The sequence below is a fragment of the Hylobates moloch genome, unplaced genomic scaffold (genome assembly GCF_009828535.3).
Source record: "Hylobates moloch isolate HMO894 unplaced genomic scaffold, HMol_V3 SCAFFOLD_4, whole genome shotgun sequence".
Classification (NCBI taxonomy): domain Eukaryota; kingdom Metazoa; phylum Chordata; class Mammalia; order Primates; family Hylobatidae; genus Hylobates; species Hylobates moloch.
Genome location: NW_026652279.1, coordinates 37578606 through 37602991, shown reverse-complemented (window position 1 = coordinate 37602991; position 24386 = coordinate 37578606). Strand labels below are relative to the sequence as shown.

The window sequence follows — 24386 nt, the reverse complement described above, 5'->3', positions numbered from 1 at the left end:
CTGCCCTGAGCTGGGGGTCTATACTAGGAATTTCTTTTATGGGAAAGAAAAACAGTGTTTTTTTTTCCCTTGAACATACTGGGGGTGGGGAGAATCAGCAAATTATTTTATATTTAAATAACTAAAACATTTATTAAGGGTCATCTCTGGAGAAGACAGAATTGGTGTGATTTGAAAGATGCTACAAAAGTGCCTCCTGCTCAGAACCTCTCTGACCCTTGTAGTGCTTTGACACCTTAAACAGTTCATTCATTCCTTTTGGCTAATATCACTCAGCTGATCCTTTTATAGGTGCTAAAATAATGCACTCTTGTGTTAATTTAAGATTCTTCCGGAAGAAGTAGAGGAACATTAAGGCAGTGTGTGTGTCGGGGGAGTGGGGTGGGTGGTGTTTAGAGTGAATGGATGACTCAGACTTAGTGAGAGATATTCTGGGATGGCTTCCTGGAGGAGAGAATTACTTAACATGATGTGGTGGCCAAGAAGGCTGTTGGCACCGTTCTTTCAGAAGCTTCAGATTGAGGCATTCACCAAGTTACTGAACATTAGTTTTTAGTTTCTCAGATAATGGAATTAGCTCTAGTAGTACAAGGTACAAAGCCATTATTAACTTATAAGCCTTTATAATTACTTTTCAGAAGCCCTTTTTGCTTTAGCATTGTAAATCTTTCTCACAATGCCAGGGATTTAAAAATTTTAGAAATGACATTTAATTAATGTTGAACGTAAAATCTCTTTGGGTTTTAAGCTGTCTTGGGAATCTACTCATTCCCTCCTCCCAGACCCATCTTGCCTCCTCTTAGGGATCATCCAGGAAAGCTCCCTGAGGGCTGGCATGGAGGTAGGCAGAGGAGAGTGCCTTCCCTCAGGGTGACTGTCAGACTTTCCAGCCCCCAGAAACATTCCGTGGAGATGCAGGAGACACTTCCATCTGTGCCTGGGCCATATTTCAGGGAGACTACATGGTGGGACTCACAGCTGGGGGACAGGACAGAGGGACTACAGATGGCAGATGGCTCTGGCTGCCACTTGGAGGAGGCTGTTCTTGGGGCCGAGGGGGGGTGTGGCTTAGACTATACTCCCTGTGAAGTAAACAGGGAATGCTTTTCTTAGGATCTAGGGAAGTTTTAGCAACTGAGTTAGGGTTGTGCCATCTCTGTAGGAGAGAGGGTTTCTGCAGGAGACTGCAAAGATATACATGTGAACATTTAAAGAGTACAACTTTCCAGCCCCCAGAAGCATCCCATGGAGTTGCAGGAGACACTTCCATGTATCCACAGAAGCCCTCTGTCCCTCACATGGGCTCTGGAGATTCCTAAGACTTCTGCGCATCTCTCTATGTGAGTCATGGGACATGTTCCCTTAGGCCACATGTAAATGCCAGGAAGTGAGGCCTAAATAGTCATTGCACTCTAAAAAAAGTAAACATATTTAATTTCTCATATTTTTATAAGGATGTCTTACTTGAACATTTATTATATACCAGATTTGTTCCAAACACTGGAAATCCATCTTCTCATTTAATTGTCACAACTCTGGCAGGTAGTTGTCATTCTTTACAGTTTATAAAGCATGTCCACCATCTATCTCACTTGAGTCTTTCAGCAGTATATGTATCCCCATTTTACAAGTAGGACGTGGCCAGATAAGTGACTGTCATAAGACTGTATGTCCATGGAGTAGTGACATTGAACTCAGAGCTCTTTGTTCCAGTTCCGGTCTCCTTTTCATCATACTGTAATGAGAGCCCAGCTTTCTTCTTTCTCTCAACCCCCACCTTGTTTTACAGAGAGTGTGTCTGGGATTCTATGGCTGGGAGAGGTGGGAGAGGTAGCTGAGCAAGTAAGCCTTTTACGAATGTGTATATATTTGAGACCTGCAAGGCGAGAGGCAGCAGGGAGTGGAAGCTGACTGACAGGGCCCTGGGGGATGTGTCAGAGACAGTGCAACTGTTGCACAGATGTGGTGCAGGCTCCTCATTAAGAAGGAGCTGGAAAGGAAAAACTCCCACTTCAGAGAAGAATTAGACTGTTCCCAATGTCTTCACATCTGTAAGGGGACTGATGGTACAAAGACTCACTGATAAAGGGACAGAAGTGTTCAGACCCAAGAAGATATTAAAATAAATATTTAATTGCAACAAATTATGCTGTGAATCATTAAGACAAACATAAATCTCATGAATAAGATTTCTGTTATTTCTCTGAATCTCAGTGAAATATTTATTGAGGAAAATGAAGTCAGCTCATTGCTTTGCATGACTAAATGCCATTGCTGGCTTCCAAGAGCAGCTTCCTCAGGATCTGTCTTAGATCGCAAGGATGGGGGAGGAGGCAGGACTACTTCCAGGCTGTCCCAACATGAGCAGGGATCAGATCATTCAGATCGGGTAGGACTAAAGCATGGTCTAGCATTGTGTCTGGAATAGAAAATGATATCTAATTTTTGGTTATTTAAGGTTGATTTTGAAGGTCCTGGGGCACTTTCTAATTTGAGGAGTAGGGAGGATGGCTTCAGGGTAAGTTCTCTGAATTTTCAGATGGCAAACCCTGAGACAGCTTTCAAGTGTGTCTAGAACTTAGAATGCTCTGATTCAGGTTAATGCCTTTGGGGGTGATACACGGATGTCCTGATACCATTCCTGGGCTGCTGTTTGGGTATGCTTTACCAATGCTAATGGTGTGCTCACACCTTGGGGATTGGGAGAACAACATCAATCCACCTAATCTCACCTAAGGTAGTAGAGGATATTGACCGATCTCCCCAGAGGTCAGCCCCTTTCACTGACTTTCTTAGCTGTGGCTTATCGGAGCAAAACTGGATATTCTAGGAGATGGATTTCAAGAGGCTGAAACAAAAGACAGCAGTGTGAGTACACAGGGTGATGAGGATACCCAGGCCTTCCTGGACTGGTTTGGGCTGTAGCCATTCCCCCGACAGGGCAGGTGGCTCTGACTCCTGGGTTCGTGGTCCTTTGGCAGGCAGATCCAGTGTGGGTCACATGATGGATGTTTCTATGGGTGGTCTTGCTGTCCAAAGTCAGCCTTGCTGCTCTGATTCCATTCTGGTTTTCTTCTTGCAATCCACAGGTGGTTTAGGTAAATCCCCACAGATGAAATATGACTTTATTCCTCTCTCAAAAACACAGTGCTTTGGTCAGAGAGAAAGCTTAGCTAGCATGTTGAGGGGACTGTCACTTAGAACTGACCATATTGTTTTCCTTTGCCTTAGACTTCCCATTTTCTAAATCTAGAGTGCGATTAATGGTATAAATGTAGAATAGGAACTCCCATTTCTAGCAGAATTACTGAATTTAACTAAGTATGTACTGAGAATGAGCCATGTGCCTAGAACTGTGCTGATGCTCTAGAAGATACAGAAATGTGAACAGAAGAATCCCTACTTTTCAAGAAACTTACAATCCAGATAGGAAAACTAAATATATATATATATTTTTTTCACATAATTAGCTAACTATTCATTCAACGTGTATTTATGCAGCACCTTCTCTTAGCAGAATATAAAAGAATTCAGAAATGCTCCTGTAATCCCAGCACTTTGGGAGGCCAAGGCAGGCAGATCACTTGAGGTCAGGAGTTTGAGACCAGCCGGGCCAACACGGTGAAACCCCATCTCTACTAAAAAAAAAAATACAAAAATTAGCTGGGTGTGGTGGTACACCCTGTAGTCCCAGCTGCTTGGGAAGCTGAGGCATGAGAATTGCTTGAACCCCAGAGGCAGAGGTTGCAGTGAGCCAAGATCATGCCACTGCACTCCAGCCTGGGCAACAGAATGAGACTCCATCTCAAAAAAAAAAAAAAAAAAAAAAAGAAATCAGAAATGGCTACTTAAAAAGATATGTTAATAATTATTTTGTAAAATGAAGAGTAATATGAGTTCCAGGAAATGCTATCCGTGAAAGATGCAGGAGTATAAACAGTACTTCTATTAGTAGACTAGAGAATGTAGCCACCAGATAGAGGTTTTGATTGTTTATATTTTCTACCTCCAGAATCTAGCACAGTGTCTGGTACACAGTAGATGCTCAATAAAGAAATATTGAATGAATAAATTTTTCTAGGCTGGAGTAATCAGAGAAAAGCTACCTCATGGAAGAAGTCAAACTTGAGTTAGATATTTAAAACATGACAGAAATTGAGTGGCAGTGGAGAGGACATTGTAAGTTTTTCAGAGGATATCATTGCCATGTCTACAGCACTGTGTTATTTATTTCTCTCTCATATTTGTAAAATATTGCACAAGTCACCCATGAGCACTCAGCTATTTCTTTTCTCCTTTATCAGACCATTAAGGAAGGGTTGACTCTGGGGCCCATGGCACCTGGTTGTATGATAAAATGCAAGAAGTGGTGATTTATTTCTACTTGAAGAAACAATTTTACAGTTTGGGGATGCTTTTGGAGCCCTGTTGAAAGAGGCTGTGGATTGGAATTCTCCATAAGGCCATTAGTTATTGAATTTACTTTGCTGTAAAACAAAGGAGCTGCTTATAGGTGTCAGCTGTTGAAGGTGCAGAGCGACTTAGTAGCAGTATAAGTGCTCCTCCTCATCACAGGCAGACCTGTTAGCAGACACTCAGAAAAAAAGACAGGATACTGTCAGCACATTGCTTCAGGGAAGATGGGCAATTAGTGGCTTCAGATGTCACACAGCATTCTTCTCCCTTTGGTCTCCCAGGTGCTGTCTGTTGGGCAATCAGAGATTTTAGTTATGACTCTAGAAACAAGTCCCAGTGAGAGAAGTTTGGGCTTTTCACTTGCCAAATGGTGAGATGAGTGGTGCCAGGGAGTTTGGCTGCAGTGGTTGTGATGGAAGTTCTGCAGGTGGTGGTGCTAAAGAGAAAGAGAAAAAATTCCTGGCTGTCATGGAAGATAGTTGCTTTCTGGGCAGTGGAGCTGGATATACCAGTGCAGTCTGCAGTGCTGGTGGAGGCTCAGTACCACTCTGCTACTGTGATTGTGTCCTTCAGCAGATTCTGAGGTCCTGATCTGCTCTCCTGTCTCATATGTAGGGGTGCACAAAGCCAGGCTGCAGGAGCCTTCTTGGTGGGCATTTTTATAATGATATGCATGGAAGCTTGACTTCTGAGTGTATAGGCATTCCTCACTTTATTGCACATTGCACTTCACAGATATTGCATGTTTTGCAAATTGAAGTTTTGCAGCAACCCTGCATTGAGCAAGTCTATCAACACTGTCCAATAACATGTGCTCACTTCGTGTCTCTATGTCACATTTTGGTAATTTTCACATATTTCAAACTGTTTCATTATTATTATATCTATTATGGTTATCTGTGATCAGTGATCTTTGATGTTACTATTATGATTGGGGGCACCACAAACCATGCCCATTTAAAACTGCAAACTTAATTGTGTGTGTTCTAACTGCTCCACCTACCAGCTGTTTTCTCATCTCTCCCTCTCTTCTCAGGCCTCTTTATTCCCTGAGACACAATAATATTGAAATTAGGCCAATTGATAATCCTACAGTGGCCTCTAAGTGTTCAAGTGAAGGGAAGAGTCATACATCCCTCACGGTAAATCAAAAGCTAGAAATGATGAAGCTTAGTGAGGAAGGCATGTTAAAAGCCAAGATAGTGGCTGGGCGCAATGGCTCATGCCTGTAATCCCAGCACTTTGGGAGGCCAAGGTGAGTGGATCACAAGATCAGGAGTTCGAGACCAGCCTGACCAACATGGTGAAACCCAGTCTCTACAAAAAATACAAAAATTAGCCGGGTGTGGTGGCACACACCTGTAATCCCAGGTACTCAAGGGCTGAGGCAGGAGAATCGCTTGAACATGGGAGACGGAGGTTGCAGTGAGCCGAGATTGTGCCACTGCACTCCAGCCTGGGCAACAAAGCAAGACTCCATCTCAAAAAAAAAAAAAAAAAATGCCAAGATAGGCTGAAAGCCTTGTGTCAGACTGTTAGCCAAGTTGTGAATGCAAAGGAAAAATTCTTGAAGGAAATTACAAGTGCTATTTCAGTGAACACACACATGATAAGAAGGAGAAACAACTTTATCGCTGACATAAAGTTCTAGCGATCTGGATAGAAGATCAAGTCAGCAACAATATTCCTTTAAACCAAAGCCTAATCCACAGCAAAGCACTAATTCTCATCAATTCTATGAAAGCTGAGAGAGGGGAGGAAGCTGCAGAAGAAAAGTTTGAAGCTAGCAGAGGTTGGTTCATGAGACTGAGGGAAAGAAGCAGTCTTTACAACATAAAAATGCAAGATGAAGCAGCAAGTGCTGATGTAAAAACTGAAGCAAGTTATCTGGAGGATAATTGATGTAGAAGTCTACACCAAACAACAGATTTTCAGTGTAGATGAAATAGCCTTCTACTGGAAGAAGTTAGAGAAGAGAAGTCACTGTCTGGCTTGAAAGGACAGCTTGACTCCCTTGTTAGGAGCTAATGTAGCTGGTGACTTTAAGTTGAACCCAATGCTCATTTACCATTCCCCCAAATCCTGAATCCAACAAAGCCTGGATGACAGTACCTCTGTTTACAGCATGGCTTACTGAATATTTTAAGCCCACTGTTGAGACCTACTGCTCAGAAAAATAGATCCCTTTCAAAATATTACTTGCTCATTGACAATACACCTGGTCATCCAAGAGCTCTGATGGAGATGTACAAGGAGATAAATGTTGCTTTCATGCCTGCTAACACAACATTCTTTCTGTAGTTTATGGATCAAGGACTAATTTTGACTTTCAAGTCTTACTATTTAAGAAGTACATTTCATAAGACTATTGCTGCCATAGATAGTGATTCCTCTGATACATCTAGGCAAAGTAAATTGGAAACCTTCTGAGAAGGATTCATCATTGTAGATGCCTTAAGAACATTTGTGGTTCGTGGGAGGAGGTCAAAATATCAACATTAATGGGAGTTTAGAAGAAGTTGATTCCAGCCCTCATGGATGACTTTAAAGGGTTCGAGGCTTCAGTGGCAGAAGTAACCACAGATGTGGAAGACATAGCAAGAAAACTAGAATTAGAAGTAGAGCTTGAAGATGTGACTGAATTATTGCAATCTCATGAAGAAAATTGAATGGATGAGGAGCTGCTTCTTATGATGAGCAAAGAAAGTGGTTTCTTGAGATGGAATTGACTTCTGGTGAAGATGCTGTGAACATTGTTGAAATGACAAAAGATTTCTGTAAACTTAGTTGATAAAGCAGCAGCTGGTTTTGAGAGGATTCACTCCAGTTTTGAAAGAATTTCTACTGTGGGAAAAATGCTATGACACTGCATCACATGCTGTAGAGAAATCTTTAATGAAAGGAAGAGTCAATCAGTGTGGTAAATATCATTGTTGTCTTATTTTAATAAATTGCCACAGGCACTCCCACCTTCAGCAACCACTATCCTGATTTCTGGCAGCCATCCACATTGAGGCAAGACCCTCCACCAGTAAAAAGATTATGAATTGCTGAAGATTCAGATGACTGTTAGCATTTTTTAGCAGTGAAATATTTTTAATTAAAATATGTACATTGTTTTTTAGACCTAATGCTATTGCACACTTAATAGACTACAGTATAGTATGAACATAACTTTATATGTACTCGGAAAACAAAAAATTCATGTGACTCACTTTATTGTGGTGGTCTGGAACCAAACCCTCATTACCTCTGAGGTATACCTGTATATGGTAATGCGTGGGAGAGGGTTTGTGTTTAACATTGTAGGGACAAGGCATTCAGTGCATTTAAACCAAATCTTGCTGAGCCTACAGAGTGGGGCACAACCCTAGTTCAGAACCTGGAGTATAAGGAAGAGACATGGCCTCTGTACCAGCAACAGAAATAGGATGATTTACAATTTACAGAAGGGTTTCACATGGGTTATCTCATTTGGAATCCACAATAGCCTTCTGAATCAGTAAAGCAAGGATTATCATTGCCCTTTTACAGATGAGGAAACTGAATCTCAAAAAGGTGAAGAGATTTGCCCGTGGCTTCCTAGCAACAAGCATTGAATCTAGGACCTTGGATTACAAGTTTCCTGCTCTGTTCTTTCATGTTAGTTTCTAATCATAAGAACAGACAACTACACATGAAATGACTCAAAGATACTGATTATCATGATGACAGGAGAGTTTGAAGGGAAGGAGGAAGCCCAAGGTCAGAGACAGTGTAGTGAATGAGCAAACCTCCAGGAGCTAGTGACCTTGAGCTGTCATGCAGATGAGAGGAAGCTGTGATGTGGTGGGTGGAGGGCTCTGGTGCTGTGCCTGGCAGTGCAGGCAGGCACTGTCATCCAGGCCCACTCTTGCTTATTCCTGGACATTTGAGGGAGTCTAAGGGAGGTCCGGAGGAAACACAAACACCTCATTTTAACTTACAGTATAATCCCCCCTTTCTAGAAATGCTTTCAACACAGCGGCCCACAAAAAGCAAAATGACTTGGAGTCAATTTCTTCTACTCCTTGCCTTTGATTCCCCTGTGAGCGGCAGGGAAATACTTAGGAGGAGTAAAGAGGCATTGTTGAGAGCCTGGATGACTCAGAGTTAGGCCATCAGATGCTCTGCTTAATTAGGAGTGGGCTGTCCCGATTAGGTGTTTCTGCTTTGAGCAGGAGTGGTTCCATGAGTTAGAGGCTGTGTCTTGGTTTGCGTCCTGACTCTGAGGCAGGTTTGGAGGAAAAGGAGGTGACTCTACCACCTCGTACCCCCAAATCTCGACAGCTTACCTACTAACATTCTCTTCTGACTCTAGGTTGCCTTTTAGCAAATCTGTTTTGCCTTCATGGTTTGCCTTGATATACAAAATGTTGAATAGGAGAGAATCATGGTTTTGTGAATGTCTGGCCAAGAATTGGGAGAGATTTCCTTGCTTTTACCAGTCCTCAACTTAATGATTCTGTTTTTTTTCTCTATTTAAAAAAAATTAATCATGAGTGAAATTTTCCAAACTTGAAAAGATATATATCAATCAGAAGGATTTTTCAGTAGGATTCCTTTATTTTTTTCCTCAATATTATGTTAAGAAATACCTGTAACCCAATATTACCTCAACTGTTTTCTCAGCCACTGTTGGTCAGATTTCTTTCTTTCAGTCACTGAAATTTTTGCAAAGTCTAGCAAATATTTGAGGCTCCTTCCTGCTCCCCACCACTCCTGCACCTTGAGAGGTGGAAAACGGAGGTTTGTGTGTGGTCTCAGGACATCCCCTGGCCACTCTTCTCCTTTGGGGTGATTTGCTTCCATGTTTTAAATCCAAGATGGTGGACATAGATGACATCCAATTATAACTTCTTTCTGATTTGGGGCACAAGACCAGATTCTCCAAAGAGAATTTACCATCATAAGTTTGGAAGAATTTCTCATGATGTAACCAAGATGTAAAGGCTATTTCCTTGCTTTAACTCATGTACAGTTTCTTGTGAAAATGGGATGGTCCAAGCTCTGCTGTACCATGCTCTCCAAGTGACAGTTTCATCTACTCCATATGTTCACAGATGAGGGAATCATTGTCACATGGCAAATGGCCAAGAAAGCCGCTAGCCCACTTCTGTGGCTTGTCCAAGAGTGCCTGGCACATTCCACCCCTCAATTATTCCCATCAATTGTGAACAGATGGGCACAGTACTCTAAGTCAAAGTAAAGTGACTTGTATCTGGCCATTATCCAAGTGAAATGAAAGAAGGTGCTGTTGTCTATCTGGCTCAACTACAATATGGGATTCATAAAATAATGACCCCTGGTTCGATAATGACAGGAGCCCCAGGCTGCCAGGATGGGTACTTTTGTGGCAAGGCAGCTCAGAGATCACCCTTCATAAGTTTCAAATTGGTTGCAGATTTGTGGGCAAGACTTGCCTTGTTATTGGCTTCCTTTAATTTGCAACTCTATTGCCTCTCCATATTGCCTCAACTTGTTAAATATCTGATAAGATTTTCCCATTTCAATTTGATTCAGGTTAGGATTACCTACCAGTTTAGGAAGGCTCCAATTTATTCTAAATAGCTGTTTCTGAGAATAATATCTCTGGACCTTAAAGTGTCCCTGAGACCAATTATACTGGTAGAGTGATTTTTTTTCTAATCCTCCTCCCCTTACTGAGGTTTCTGGACCCTACACTCCAATATGTACCTGTGTTTCTAAACTAGGCTAATTTACCATTCTCTGTTACTCTCTTCTCAATCTGACCCCAAACTTCCCTCTTTCAGGAAGTCTGCTTTACTTGATATTACCCACTTTTGACCACAGAGTTCTAGATTAGTAGAAACTTAGTTATGAATGAGATCTTAGAGTCCATTTAGTCTAACTTTCCACTTGAGGCAGAAATTGCCTGTAGATGATCTCTGAGTGATGGTGATTCGTATCTTCAGTGACAAAGTGCTCATGATTCCATGAGACAGCTAATTTTATTGTTGGGCAGATCTAATTGTTAGTAAATTATTTTATGTAATTGAAATCTGACTTTGTCTAATTAAGGCATGTTGATCTTAGTTCAACCCTCTAGAGTAATGCAAAGCTATACAATTTCATTTCTACTTGAAGTCCTTCAGCTAATTGAGGACAGCAGTTACTACTATCACACAGTCTTTTTGGCAGTGTGTTATACTTTTTGGTTGATCCATGTCTCCTTATTTTTTTTCTTTCTCTTATGCTTCATTTACTTTATTATGCTTATTCCGCAGTTTTAGAGGCTAAATCTCTTCATTATTTTGTGTCCCTTAATAATTTATGTCCTTGACGTGTAGAATATGTTTTAAGTTACTCAGTTTTTGCCTTTCTTCAATCGTGTATTCACTCAATATTTATTAAGTACTTTTATTTGTGGAAGGTGTATGGTAGGTGCTAGCAATGACTAAGGGCAACTCCCCACCCTCAAGAAGCACTTACTGACGTGTCACACTAACTTTTCTCAAGTTATTAATTATTACCATAGTCACGTTTATCAGTGGAATAAGATCAGTTTATGAACAAAGAAAACCAGAAGACTAGGATGTTGAGACATAGATGCTTTCAACCAATGTTATGCTTGTTTGTCTGGTGGACATTCCTCACCCCTCTCTCCACTTGCTACTTTTTGTATATTAAAAGATATTTGGACCTGAAAAAGATGAGTTTTCCATAGAGACTATTGAGATAGCAAACACAGAAGCCTGAGGTCAAATAAATTTTTGGGCTGAGAATGGAAGTCTTAGCTCAATGCCATTTTACTTGTTGGCAATTCAAAGGTGGTAGTTATACTTCTGTCCCATCCAGAGGGCAAATGTTCCCTCTGAGTTGACAATACAGGGAAGCAGGAAAATGGAATGAAAATTTAAACCAAGTAACAAGAAGTAGAAGGTCCTTCGTGATGGAATAAGACTACAGAGCCGTGAAAAACCTTGATTTAGGCCCCAAAAGCTATTTGGAGAAGAAGTGAGCTTTCTGCAGGGGAGCACTGTAATCCAAGAACTTTATGTGGGTGGCTGTGGTATGGTCCCAAGGTCTTCCTACTTGCCTCCTTCTCAGATGCTCACTGTGTCCTTTTCAACTGGTCCTGAAGAGTTCTGTGGTCCAGAGTCACCTTATTGGTCTAAACATTGTGTGCTTGTTCCCTGTCCCCTACCTTGTGTTAGCTGCCCTGTTGGCTTGGTTATATCTCTGCACAGGGATAGAAGCAGCTTTCCATCCCAGAAAATCATGGAGTTGTTCTCAGACATTTGCATTTGACATCTAGAGAGCCAAGCAGAAACTATGAATTGTGGAATTGAGGGCATAGAGGCTTACGAGCAAAACTGTGTACAGCCGTATTCAGCATGCTCGTATTTGGGTGTTCCTAAGAAAATTCCTAAAAGTCACAGTCATTGTGCTCAGGCAGCTTTTGTTTGAGGAAGGTCAGCCATACTCAGGAGCATTAGCAGAATGGTGCCCCAGCATCATGGTGGCGTGGAAAGCCACTTAGATAGGCTTGTGCTGTCTATTCACAGATCCCAAGGGTCCCATGTTCTTCCTACTGTTGTCTTTTGCTCTGCTAGAGGGCAGAGCACCCTCTACGTCTGCTTCACTGCTCTGCCTTAAGTCCTGTCTGCTTTAAGGATCAGCTCAATGCCTGTCCATAGTGACTCGTACTCCAGTTTGCACCCTACATTTAGGACAGAGCCCCTTCTCACTTTACCCACCCAACTAGAGACATACTCTTTAAGGGTGGTATGTTTTGTAAGGTCGGGGAATATGTCTTGTCTTACTTAGGCACTGTACTTGGTGGTTAGGTGTGGGATGTGATACTCTACTTCAATCTCCTGGACAATGGCACCAAGAGGCAAGGGAGAAGGAAGGAAGTTCGTGATGGGTGGAGGTTGGATAAAGGATAAGATAGAGCTTGGTCTTCTGTTCTAAAGAAGACCAGAGTTGTAATAATCACGTCACCTTCAATCATCCATTCACTCTATCACCATGGCCTTATGGGCAGGGCTGTTCTCCCCTCTTCTGTTTTCATTCCCCAGGAAACCTCTTTTAGGACTTGCTTTCCCCTCTAAAGCCAAGGTCATCAATGAAGTTTGTTTCAACCTCATTTCATCTGTGAAAGGGGTTGGATGGGTAAAGTGAGAAAAAGAAGGCAGATGACAACATTCCATGGGATGTGTTCTGGAGCCCTGCCCCTTCAGGGAACTTCCAGAATGTCTAGCTCAGTAACAGAATATGTGCTTTATAAATGTGTGTTGTTTGATAACTGATTAACATTTGCCAAGCCACATAAAAGCAAGTGAAATGAATAACAACTCACCTATTTTGGGGACAACTTTTACCATTCAGGACATAGAAATAGCCTTTCTAGTGGAAAGCCCATGTGACCAGAGCTTATTGACTTATGGTAGTATATAAATTAAAGTTCCTGATTGGGCCGTCTTTAATATTTTCCAGGACAGAGATTAGAGGGAGGTGCTCTAGGCTGCTGATACCTTAGTGATATCTACCCATGAAGGAGGAGGCAGTGAAATCCCTAGAATTTTAATATCTCTGAATATATTAAACATATATTCAGAGCTCTCTGAACATCTCAGTGTAGTCTGCAATGGTTAGGTGGTTTACTAACTTCAAGAAGTAAAATTATTAGATTTTAAAAAAAACTGCTTAAAGACTAACATCAGTTATCTGGAAACATACATGGGGTGCCGTCTTTTCCAGTGATACTTTAAAAATGACTATTTACCAATAATATCAAGTTTTGTTGAGACTATGGAGTTCCTGGAACTTACTTTGCTGGTGGGAGTGTATATTTATACAGCACTTTAAAGAGAATTTCCATGATATCTATTATGTATACCCCATGAACCCATAATTCTACACCTGGATATACCCAATAGATTTGAACTCCGTCTAAAAACAAAAACAAAAACATGTACGAGAATGTTCATATCAGCTTTATTCATAACAGCCCCAAACTGGAAACAACCAAAATGTTGTTTCCAACAACAGTAGAATGGATAAATACGTTGTATATCAACGCCACAGAATGTTATACAGAAAAGATAAAGAGCACACTATTAGCACTGTAATAGCATAGAAGCATCTTAGAAGATTAGGAAAGGAAGCCAGACGTAAGAGAATACATATTGTATTCTCCCACTTATATGACCAAACAAACCTAATGTATGGGATAGAGGTCAGAATAATAGCTATTCTTGACTGGAAGGGGGCATGAGGGAGCCTTCTGGGTAGCTGTAAATGTTCTAAATCTTGGTCTGGTGATTACATTAGTGTATAACATATGCAGAAATTCACCCAGCTGTACCCTTATGATTTGTATTCTTTGTGCAAGTTATGCTTTAATGAAAAAGCAAAGAAAAGGAAGAGAGATTACTGAAGTGTGATGCTGAGTAATTTGCCACAGGCCCCAGTGTCTTCTATATGTCTGAAGGTTAACAGATAATATTCTTAAGGTTCTTGCCCCTGAAACTGCTTGTGAATTTTAGCATATTTTTCCTGCTTCCAACTTGCTCTGGAAAGAACTGGGGTCTGTGACTCAGGAGTCCTCTGCTATGGTCTCTCAGCCCCAGTTACCAACTGTGTTTACTTACAGGTCAGTTCTTCAAGGAAATATATGAAGTAGACCTTCCAATCACTCCTCTACCTTTGACCCGTGGGGTTTGGTGAACATAAAGTGAGGTATAAGCTATCAAGGAGTTTTTGAAAAAAATTAAAAGGGCCACCCAAATACTAAGAAGTAAGATTGTACTTGAACTTGATGAAATTGATAGCAGCTACTGATTAGAATCACATAAGGTGCTGTTGACAAAGTCAATGCTGTGACTTTAAATAATTGAGCAGTGATTTATGAATCATCATGGTACTTGGCCCAGGGCTGTTCAGTGGCAGCTGTGACATCAGGGTGTAGGAACACATGAGGTGACTTGTGTGTTGGGAAATTGTGGTGATTACAGAAGCAGCCACTGCCAGGAGGTCAGCATCACATGCTTAGAATGATGGTTCTTTTCCAGGTGAAGCCCTTGGACTACTGTGGCCAAGTGAACAGTGCCCTGTTTAGACAACCCAGGCCCATTTCTGGCTTTTCCACCAAATGATTATGTGACACAAGGCAATCTCTTCGCTTCCCCGGACCTTAGTTCCTCATCTGTAAAATGGGAGAAATGATGTCATAGGTCCCTCTGAGCTCTAACTTCCTCCATGTCTTCCCCACATAGCCAGTTCTCACTTTTTTTCTGTATGTGTATTGTATGGTCATTTTAAAATCTGGAACAGTCTTCTTTTCATGTGGCTGCTTTTTACAAGTAGATCTTTAAGAAGACAACTCAGCTGCCAAGAATCATGTTGTCTCCTAACAAACAATATCCATTATTCTGGAATATTGATTATCCATCATTTCAACAACTCAGTATCTCTTTCCATCATTAGTGCTGATGACTGGGTGCTGCCTGAATTACACAACCACTTTCCTATCGCTCCAGCCTCCTCTACCCTGTTGGAGCCCCAGCCTGACATGTCTTGATGAGCAAAGCTGTGCATTAGTAATACTTAGTTTGGGGCTACATTTTCCTAAGGGTTGTGAGGGAAGCTCAATCATCACTTCAAGTGCCCAGAGCCTGGAACCTGAGTCGGTGAGAACACTGATGGGAGGAGAAGAAACTCAGTGAGAGGGAGCCTCCAGCACTGGGAAGTGAGCACTGTAGCACCGCACAACACACATTCCTGGACTTCTTTCCTGGCCTGAGCTTTTTAAGGCTGAATGAATATGCAAAGCCAGGAAGAAAATATCTTACTCTCCTCTGGTCAGCCTGGGCAGAGATCTTCTTTTGCACATGGCAGGACTTGGGGAAGGAAGAGGAGGATGATGAGGCCAGGAGAAGGTGACTTTGTTGTGTCTGGGAAGGAACCAGGGCCTTGTAACTCAGAGAATTGGGGAAAAGCTTTGTGGCACCTTCATTTTTCTGGCTCCTTCACGGCTGTTTTGGCAGGGATTTTTGCTCCTGTCTCACATTCCAAGTTCTTTCATGAGAGTTTTGTGGGTCAGAGGCAGGGGACTAGGCCACACCTTGGCCTCTGAAGATGCAAATTCTCCCCTGGCAGCCCCTGTCTCTTTGGGAGTTGTTCTGGTTCCTTCTGCTGGGGCATTTACACTCTTTTCTCTGAAGTCAAATCCATCTTCCTCTCTGTCCTCTGGAATTTGGTTTCTGAGGCACTTAGTAGGTGATAGCATGACTGACTGCATCACTGACCACTTCCAAATGAGGGGTACTCTCCTCACAGCAGGGCCTTGAGGCAGCTCGTGCCAGGGATGCTGCCTGTGTTCCAACTGTGGATCTGCATTCTGGGAACAGCCAATCGATCTGATGGTGCGGGGTTATTTTTTATTTTTTAAATTTAAAAATTAAAAAAATATATCCTTAATGGTGATTAAAACTTCAGAACTGTTTTTGGATACTAATTTGGTTTTTGGAAACAGCCCAACTCCATTTGGGAAAATCTGGGGAAGAGGGAATCAAATCTGGGCAAGCCAGGTGACAGTATTTTAGTTTAAAAAACAAAACAACAACCTTCCTCTCTCCCCCACCTCAAAAAAAAAAAAAAAAAAAAAAAAAAAACACAAGGTTTGTCTATTAAGTAATGAAACAGTTTGCTTGTTTTTAATTTAGAATGGCAGTCGAGGCTGTTTTCAGAAGTGCAAAAATGTTTAGTGTCTGCTAGAATAAGCGTAGAGCCCTGGAGGTAGCTAACAAGGACAGCCCTCATTTCTGTGTTCAATTCAGGAGGCTACAGGTCAGGATCTGTGGCATTGCGGAGGGCCCGCCCAGGGCACTGCCTGTGATTGCAGACCCACTCCTGTGCCTTATGGGGAGGGAGGCGCTAGAGGAATCTGGGGCTATTGCCAAGTCCCCTATCGTTCACATGTTCCTGGAGAAGGAGTTTGGATACTGACAAATCCTGCATCAGGGAGGGCTGTCTGAGTCCAGAGATCTCATCCTGAGCCTGTCCGCTTGCCTGGAACCACAGGCAAAAAGAGTTTCAGGGCAGCCGGAATAGGACAATATGTTCCTAGTGTAACTAAAATGGCCTTTATCAAGTTGCTTTAAAGAGGTGTTCTTTGACTGCTGAAAGAAATCATAGATGACACAAACAAATGGAAACACATCCCATGCTCATGGATGGGTAGAATCAGTATAGTGAAAATGACCATACTGCCAAAAGCAAGCTACAAATTCAATGCAATCCCCATCAAAATACCACCATCGTTCTTCACACAGTTAGAAAAAACAATTCTAAAATTCATTTGGAACCAAAAAAAGAGCCCATGTAGCCAAAGCAAGACTAAGCAAAAAGATTAAATCTGGAGGTATCACACTACCTGATTTCAAACTATACTATAAGGCTATAGTCACCAAAACAGCGTGATACTGGCATAAAAATAGGCACATAGACCAATGGAACAGAATAGAGAACCCAGAAATAAACCCAAATACTTACAACCAACTGATCTTTGACAAAGCAAACAAAAACATAAAGTAGGGAAAGGACACCCTTTTGAACAAATGGTGCTGGGATAATTGGCTACCCACATGTAGAAGAATGAAACTGTGTCCTCATCTCTCACCTTATACAAAAATCAACTCAAGGTGGATTAAGAACTTAAACTTAAGACCTGAAACTATAAAAATTCTAGAAGACAGCATTTGAAAAACCCTTCTAGACATTGGCTTAGGCAAGGATTTCATAGCTGAAAACCTAAAAACAAATGCAATAAAAACAAAGATAAGTATCTGGGACCTAATTAAACTAAAGAGCTTTTGCACGGCAAAAGGAACAGTCAGCAGAGTAAACAGACAACCCACAGAGTGGGAGAAAATCTTCACAATTTATACATTTGACAAAGGACTAATATCCAGAATCTGCAATGGACTCAGACAAATCAGTAAGAAAAAAACAAACAATTCCATCAAAAAGTGGGTTAAGGACATGAATAGACAATTCTCAAAAGAAGATACACAAATGGCCGACAAACATATGAAAAAATGCTCAACATCACTAATGATCAGGGAAATGCAAATCAAAACCATAGTGCAATACCACCTTACTCCTGCAAGAATGGCCATAATAAAAAAATTAAAAAACAGTAGACATTGGCGTGGATGCGGTGATCAGGGAACACTTCTACACTGCTGGTGGGAATGTAAACTAGTATAGCCACTGTGAAAAATAGTGTGGAGATTCCTTAAGGAACTAAAAGTAGAACCACCATTTGATCCAGCAATGCCACTACTGGTATCTACCTGAAGGAAAAGAAGTCATTACTTGAAAAAGATACTTGCACAAGCATGTTTATAGCAGCACAATTCACAATTGCAAAATTGTGGAACCAACCCAAATGCCCATCAATCAATGAGTGGATAAAGAAAATGTGGTATATACATATGATGCAATACTACTCAGCCCTAAAAAGGAATGAATTAACAGCATTTGCAATGACCTGGATGAGATTGGAGACTATCATTTTAAGTGAAGTAAGTCAGGAGTGGAAAACCAAGCATTGTGTGTTCTCACTGATATGTGGGAGCTAAGCTACGAAGACACAAAGGCATAAGAATGATGCAATGGACTTTGGAGACTTGTGGGGAAGAGTGGGGGGGGGGGGCAAGGGATAAAAGATTACAGATATAGTGCAGGGTATACTGCTTGGGTGATGGGTGCACCAGGATCTCACAGATCACCACTAAAGAACTTACACATGTAACCAAATACCACCTGTACCCCAATAACTTATGGAAAATAAAATTTAAAAAATAGGTGTTCTTTGAAAGGGTATGGGGGTATTAGAGGTCTGGGGTCTGCACTGTGAGCTATCTTACAGGGAAAGTCTGGTTCCAAAGGACCCAGGCTGTTTTTAAGGACAGCGAATCAAGATGCTGGGATTATGGAGATGGCTGCTGAAGAGAACTCTTGCCCCAAGCTATGAACAGTCATGAAGTTTTCTTTCTTGGTGGGGAAGGGTCCTTGATGAGGGACCAGTGTAGGGGACATTGTAAACACAGCAGCCCAGCTGCTCAACTCAGAGTCAACCAGGGGCCCATTCTGGAGAAAGGAGGGAAGTGATGAACACTGGGCATCTGCTATATACCAGGCATTTCTATATATCGTTTTATGTAATTCTCAATAGTCCTTCAAGGGAATGTTACACTCCCCATTCTACAGATGAGAAAATGGAGGCACAGATGGTGCAGCTGCTTGTCCTCATCTCCTTACTGCAGGATCCCTTCTCACTTGCATGCACACCCTGTTCAGTCTTTGCACTCAGTGTACTGCATTATGATGACTTCTCCACTCCTAGAAATTCTAATGAAATTGGTTTGGGATGGGGCCCAGACTGGTATTATTTTAAAAGCTCCCCAACTTATTTTAATGTGCAGCCAGGGCTAAGAACGGATAGTTTAGATTATGGGTTTTTCATTTTTTTTTTTAATATCCCCAGGGCCTAAGTCAGTGGAACTCAAACTTGAGCACACATCAGAATAATTTGGAGGACTTGTTAAAACACAAGTTGTTTGCCCTACCTTCAGGGTTTCCGATTCAGCAGGTCTACAGTGGGCCCAAGAATTTATACTTCTCACAAGTTCCCAGGTGATACTGATGCTGCTGGTCTGGGGACCTTGCTATGAGAGCCCCTGATCCTTTAGAACGAGAGGAGGCACTTGTTCATTACATGCTGACTGAATTTTACCAAATTGCCAAGGTTCCCCATTGATTGGAATCAGAATTTGAATACTGGCCTACCAGGTAGCAAATAGGCTGGCTCTAGGGGAGCCTGGGTGGTAAAGTGAGGTGGGCCCGCTTGTCTACTTAACCTCTGGGAGGAGGGTAGAGTTTGTTGGTCTTCAGGGTCTCCTCACAGGGAGAAACAATAACCAGTTTCTTGCCAGGAAACCTTAGTGGCTGTTAGAGACCCAGAAATTTTGGGTAGAGGTTCAAGGCAGCCAGAAGCTCCTAAAACCCTAATCCAGGACACAGATTCCTAGTGCAGAGTGTGACCTGGGAAAAGATGGTCATGGATGTGCATGTACCAGACTGTTTGTTACAAAGCTGGTGACACTGCTCTTTAAAGTTCTTGTTTTTGCACTACAGGAAATTCAGGAGGCACTAGTGATGGAAACAGGGCTGAGTGATGTCAGAGGTGGGGAGTGAGACCCTGAGCAGACCTGGATGAGTAGGCAACACGGTTGATGGGGCAGAGCAGCTGTGAGAGTTTGGGCAACTGGAAAGAATGTTTGAGGCCACAGCAGGAATGGTGTGTTTGGGAGAGGAGGAAGAGGCTATGCTGATGAATATAGCAGAGGACGTGAGGAGTCTGGATTCTCATTCTGGAGGGACGTGCTTGTTACCTGGACACTGGAGTCACTGGTTTTGCTGAACAATGAATTTAAAAAATGAAACCTTAAATATTTACTTACGTGTACAACACTGTTCTAGATGCTGTAGGGCTGCCAAAAACTGGTTAATGAGAAAATGCAGAGTGAGGTAAGTGTTAAGTGACTGTTGCAGGTGGCAAGTCCATAAGAGTGGGGAGAAGAGTCCAGTTGGCTGTGTGGCTGGGAAGGCTGTGATCCTGCTGGTCCTGGCAGGATGAGTGAGTGTGAGATGTGCTGTGTCAATGGGGTGAGCAAAGGTGTAGGGTGGGGCTCTAATGAGGGACAGCTCATTATGGGAGCAACGGAGCATTTGTGCAGAGGATGTAAGGATGTGGTTGAAAAGGGGAAATGAATGAATGCCACCTTGTCCTTGTTTGTTGTTCCTTCTCTCTCTCCAAGTGTGAGGGTTGGGACTAACTTGAGGATGCAAGCCTCCTGACTAGCAGGGCTGCTGGAACTGACTACTTCTTAAAAGAGTTTCTCCAAAGAGTCCTTACACGCAAATTTTATGTTATTTTTACCCTTTCCAGAAATATTGGAGGCTGGAGGAAGAGGAGGAAAGCTCTCTCTCCTTTTAGAAATGGGACTACTGAGGTCTAGAGAAGGGAAAAGGCTAAAAATGGTACTCTGGGTGTGAGTCGGATGCAGGGAGATGGCTGAGATGGCCATCTGAATGTAATAGTGTCCTCTGAGGGCAAGGGTGAAGGGCACAGTTTTTCCTGAACAGCACTGGGGTATGGATGCTTGATCCTAAGGCTCTTCTGTAAAGTATGTGTTTTTGTGGATCTGGGAGGAAGTATAGAGAACAAGGGAGGTCAGAACAGCCCTAGTCAGAGCTTAAGACCCTGGACATTCCCAGGGATCCCCAGTGGCCCCCAGCAGGCTGGTATCTCAAGATTCACAGAGCCTGTCCTGGGTGCCACATCCTAGCACTGTGGTTTCAGGCATCTCCCACAATTTATGCCACTTCCACCACCCTCCTGCAGCTTTCTCTTTGCCCCTCACTGCCACCTCTGGGCTCAGTGGGAGTTGAGCAGCTAATCAGAACTACAAAATCCTCTCTCCCTGCTGGATCACCATTAGACATCAATTTAGCATGTCTTTGGAGAGACCTACTCTTTTCCACTCCACCAACTTTGAAGTCAGTTAGCTCTGACTAAAAGAGGGGGAGGGGAGGCTCTCTGTGCTCTACTCCACCAGTGGTATCACCCACCAGTATTTATACCAAAGAGGTTCTGTTGCCTTGACAACTTTCTTGCATGGGTTCTGGTGCTCAGAATATCTGACAAATAGCAATGCTTCACACTCAATGGGCAGAGACAGACAAGCAGATCAAAGGGCAAATCTCAATAATCAATGCCAGGGTCAAAGATGAAAAGAGTGACTGAGGCAGGATACAAGAAAGCCACTGAGGCCAGAGGATTTACTTAAGTTCTTGCCCTCTCCCATATTCTCTCCCTCCACCTTTCCTTATGTATTCTCCTCCTCCTTTCTGGGGAGTTCCTGGGCCTTTTGGTCTTCTTTGTAGATCAGTCGTCAGCATGAACTAGGGTGCCTGTATGGCAGAGTATTCCCCTGGACCACTGAAGGGACATGGTGAGTACAGAGGGGGTGACTCCTAACTATGGCTTTGGTCCTCAGAGAGCTCCCAGCTTGTTGGAGGAGACCATGGTATTCATCTCCATGACACTTCTGCTGGGGGGAAAAGGAAGGCTATTAGTGTGAGGGAGCCCAAAGGTTGAGATGGTGTTCTCTGATATTGTTTACATATGTGTGTATCATGGCGCATATAATACAGATGTGAGGCCACAGAAAAAGCTTGCTGCAAAGATAAATGGTACAAGAGTGGGGGATGGGGAGCATATGGGAGGACTTGCAGCAGGAGGCTGGGGAAGCTGGCCCAGGGATAAAAGTCCTTTTGTGGTAGAGAAGAGCTCTCCTCTCGGGTTCCATCTATAGGGCCCAGATCCTTTCTTTTTTCTCTTGGTTACATGGTCCTTTGTGAGAACCATATCTCCTTGGATGCAAAAGACCAGAGTAATGAGGAGGCAAAGGGATTCTGATGTTGACAACACTCTCTTTTAGTTGTTCTCTAGAGAAAACATGCTGAATGGGTGGGTGCTCATGTGTCAAAGTTTGGGTGTATATGTTAAGTAAGTGAAGCTTCCACAGAAACAGAACAAAATACTACATCTTTTGTGGCTTCCTATGGCATAATCCTCTTGAGTCACACTTGGATTAGTGTTTTAATGCATTCGTTTCTTTATTCCTCCTGCAGCTTATTGTGTACTAGCTATGTACTAGGCCCTGCACAGTACAGACTCTTCTAAACCACTCCTTTCTGCTTTGCTGAGAACTGCTGGGCAGTGGTCCCTCTCTTTTGTTAGGGACAAGGAGGGTTTGTACAGAGAGGAGAGAGGCAGAGCCTTAGGGCACAGTGAGAGGGAATGCAAGAGTGGTCAGATACATGGTAGAAAAACCAGAGCACCTGGAGATTCCCTTATCAAGGGTTGCAAGGAAGGAGAGGGCACTAAAGTCAAGGATTAGAGAGTGAGACAGAACTGTGGGGGATTGGATGTGAGGAGATCATGGTTATCTTTGAAATAACAGTTTCAGGACTGGGTTGGTGCAGAATGAAAGCATAGGTGAGCAACAAGGGGGGATTTTGTATCATCTGAAAGGGCTTCCTGGATTCAGACCTCCTCTCTCCTGGTACACCTTGATCTCTCTGACTTTGCCTTCACGGGAGGTAGAAGTGGCTTTTCTGTTGTGCTTTGCAGTGCTCTCTGGAGAGGTCCTGCCCCCTATCTTTCATATTGTACCCCAAAGGGCCCATATTGTCATATGGTAGTTCCACCAGCAGAGTTATCTCTCTTGTGACCTCTTTTATCTGATGATTAGGACTGATCCCCAGTGAAGCTGTGAAACTTGCTTTCTAGGTCCCTTTGCCATTCCAGTCAATCGTTGACTAACTTCAGTAGCCTACCCAAATATGGCCAATGATTCCACCTCCAGAATGCCCCTCTCCTCCTCTCCAAAGCATTAGAACCCTGGCTCCCTCAGGCATCGGATAAATGAATACATACTCTTGTACTTACGGCTGGTAACAACTCAATAAGTTACACCTCACAGGAGAATGTGTAGTTTAAAAGAAACATATTAAGCTAGAGAAATAAATCTCTAATGGTAGAATTTCAACTGCCACTGACAAGCAAATAGAAGTGATATTTTAGGGGCCCTGAGCTGCTTTTATAGAGCTCTTCTCTATCTCTGTCAGACCTTATCTTGAGGATGGAATTCAGTTCAAGGTGCCCCAGATGGAACAAGTGAGATTCTTACCCAGGTCTCTCTGACTCCAAAATCTTATCCCCTGTCTCTATAACAAGATGCTGGGTGAGGTCTCCTGTGATTCCCCGCACATGGCAAAGGCTAGATGACCCCTCACTAGAGCACAGAAGGAATTCTTGCCTGGACAGGGAAGTGGCTTCACCCTGTTAGAAAGCTTCACTTGCTCTACTGATGGGAATAATTAAGTGTTGGCCCTGAGAGTCCATTCTCATTCTCCCTGTGACTTCTTTCACCAGGACATACAGTTTCCAACTCCCAAAGCAGCAGCCTTGCCCTCCCGGGTCGGGGCACAGGGAGTAGGGGAGGGCTGGTCTCACCCTGGGTCATGGGTGACTTCACCTCCTCTTCCCCAGCCTCAGGTTTCCTTTTCTTGAGTTTATGATTCATGATTATTTCATTTTGATATCTTAGAAGAATCTTAAAAATGCATAGAATGGAAATAATCTACCTCATTACCATCTTCTCCACAAAGTTTTTGTTGGGCTTCTCTAGTTCTGAATGTGATACCATCATGTTCTTGCCTTGAAGCTTGGGTTAACTTTGATTCCCGCTTCTTCAGCTCCCCAGTCACCAGGACTTGTCTGTTTGTCCTTGAAATACCCAGGGAACCAGTCCTTCCTGGCCACCTCCAATGCCATCCCTAATTCAGACTCTCTTCATCCCATGCCTAATAGTTCCTTCCCCGGCTTTCTGAACCCTGCAGGTTTCTTTTACTTTAACTCCGCTTTTCACCATGTCTTTCCTCACTGAAACAGCTGATAGTTTTCATAGCCCTGGTCAAAGATTAGAGTCCTCACTCTGTCAGCCACAACTCCCTAGCCTCACCCAACCCCACTTTTTTATACTGTTTCCCACCAGCTCTGTCTTCTAAGCAAAGTGGTCTTCCTTGGAGCGTATTTTCTGCTTTTTCTCATGTGTGTGAGATTTTTCCTTTTCCAAATGTCCTTACCTCTCTCATCCTCTCCTCACCTGTCCTCCCCCTGAATCCTTTAAGGCTCAGATCCAAACTCCTTCTTCCACAGGATCTCCAGTGGCCACTACAGTTGGAAGCAACTGTTCCCCCATTTAAACTGTGCTATGATTTATTTTTGTACATCTCATTTGGCACTTTTTGTAGGTTTTCACTAATTGTTAATTTTCACATTTTAT

General features: G+C 42.7%; 1 protein-coding gene across 19 annotated transcripts in view; it reads left to right on the top strand.

Moving 5' to 3' along the window:
• KALRN (kalirin RhoGEF kinase) overlaps positions 1-24386 on the top strand; it is a 695573-nt gene that overhangs the window by 82871 nt on the left and 588316 nt on the right. The window lies entirely within an intron of this gene.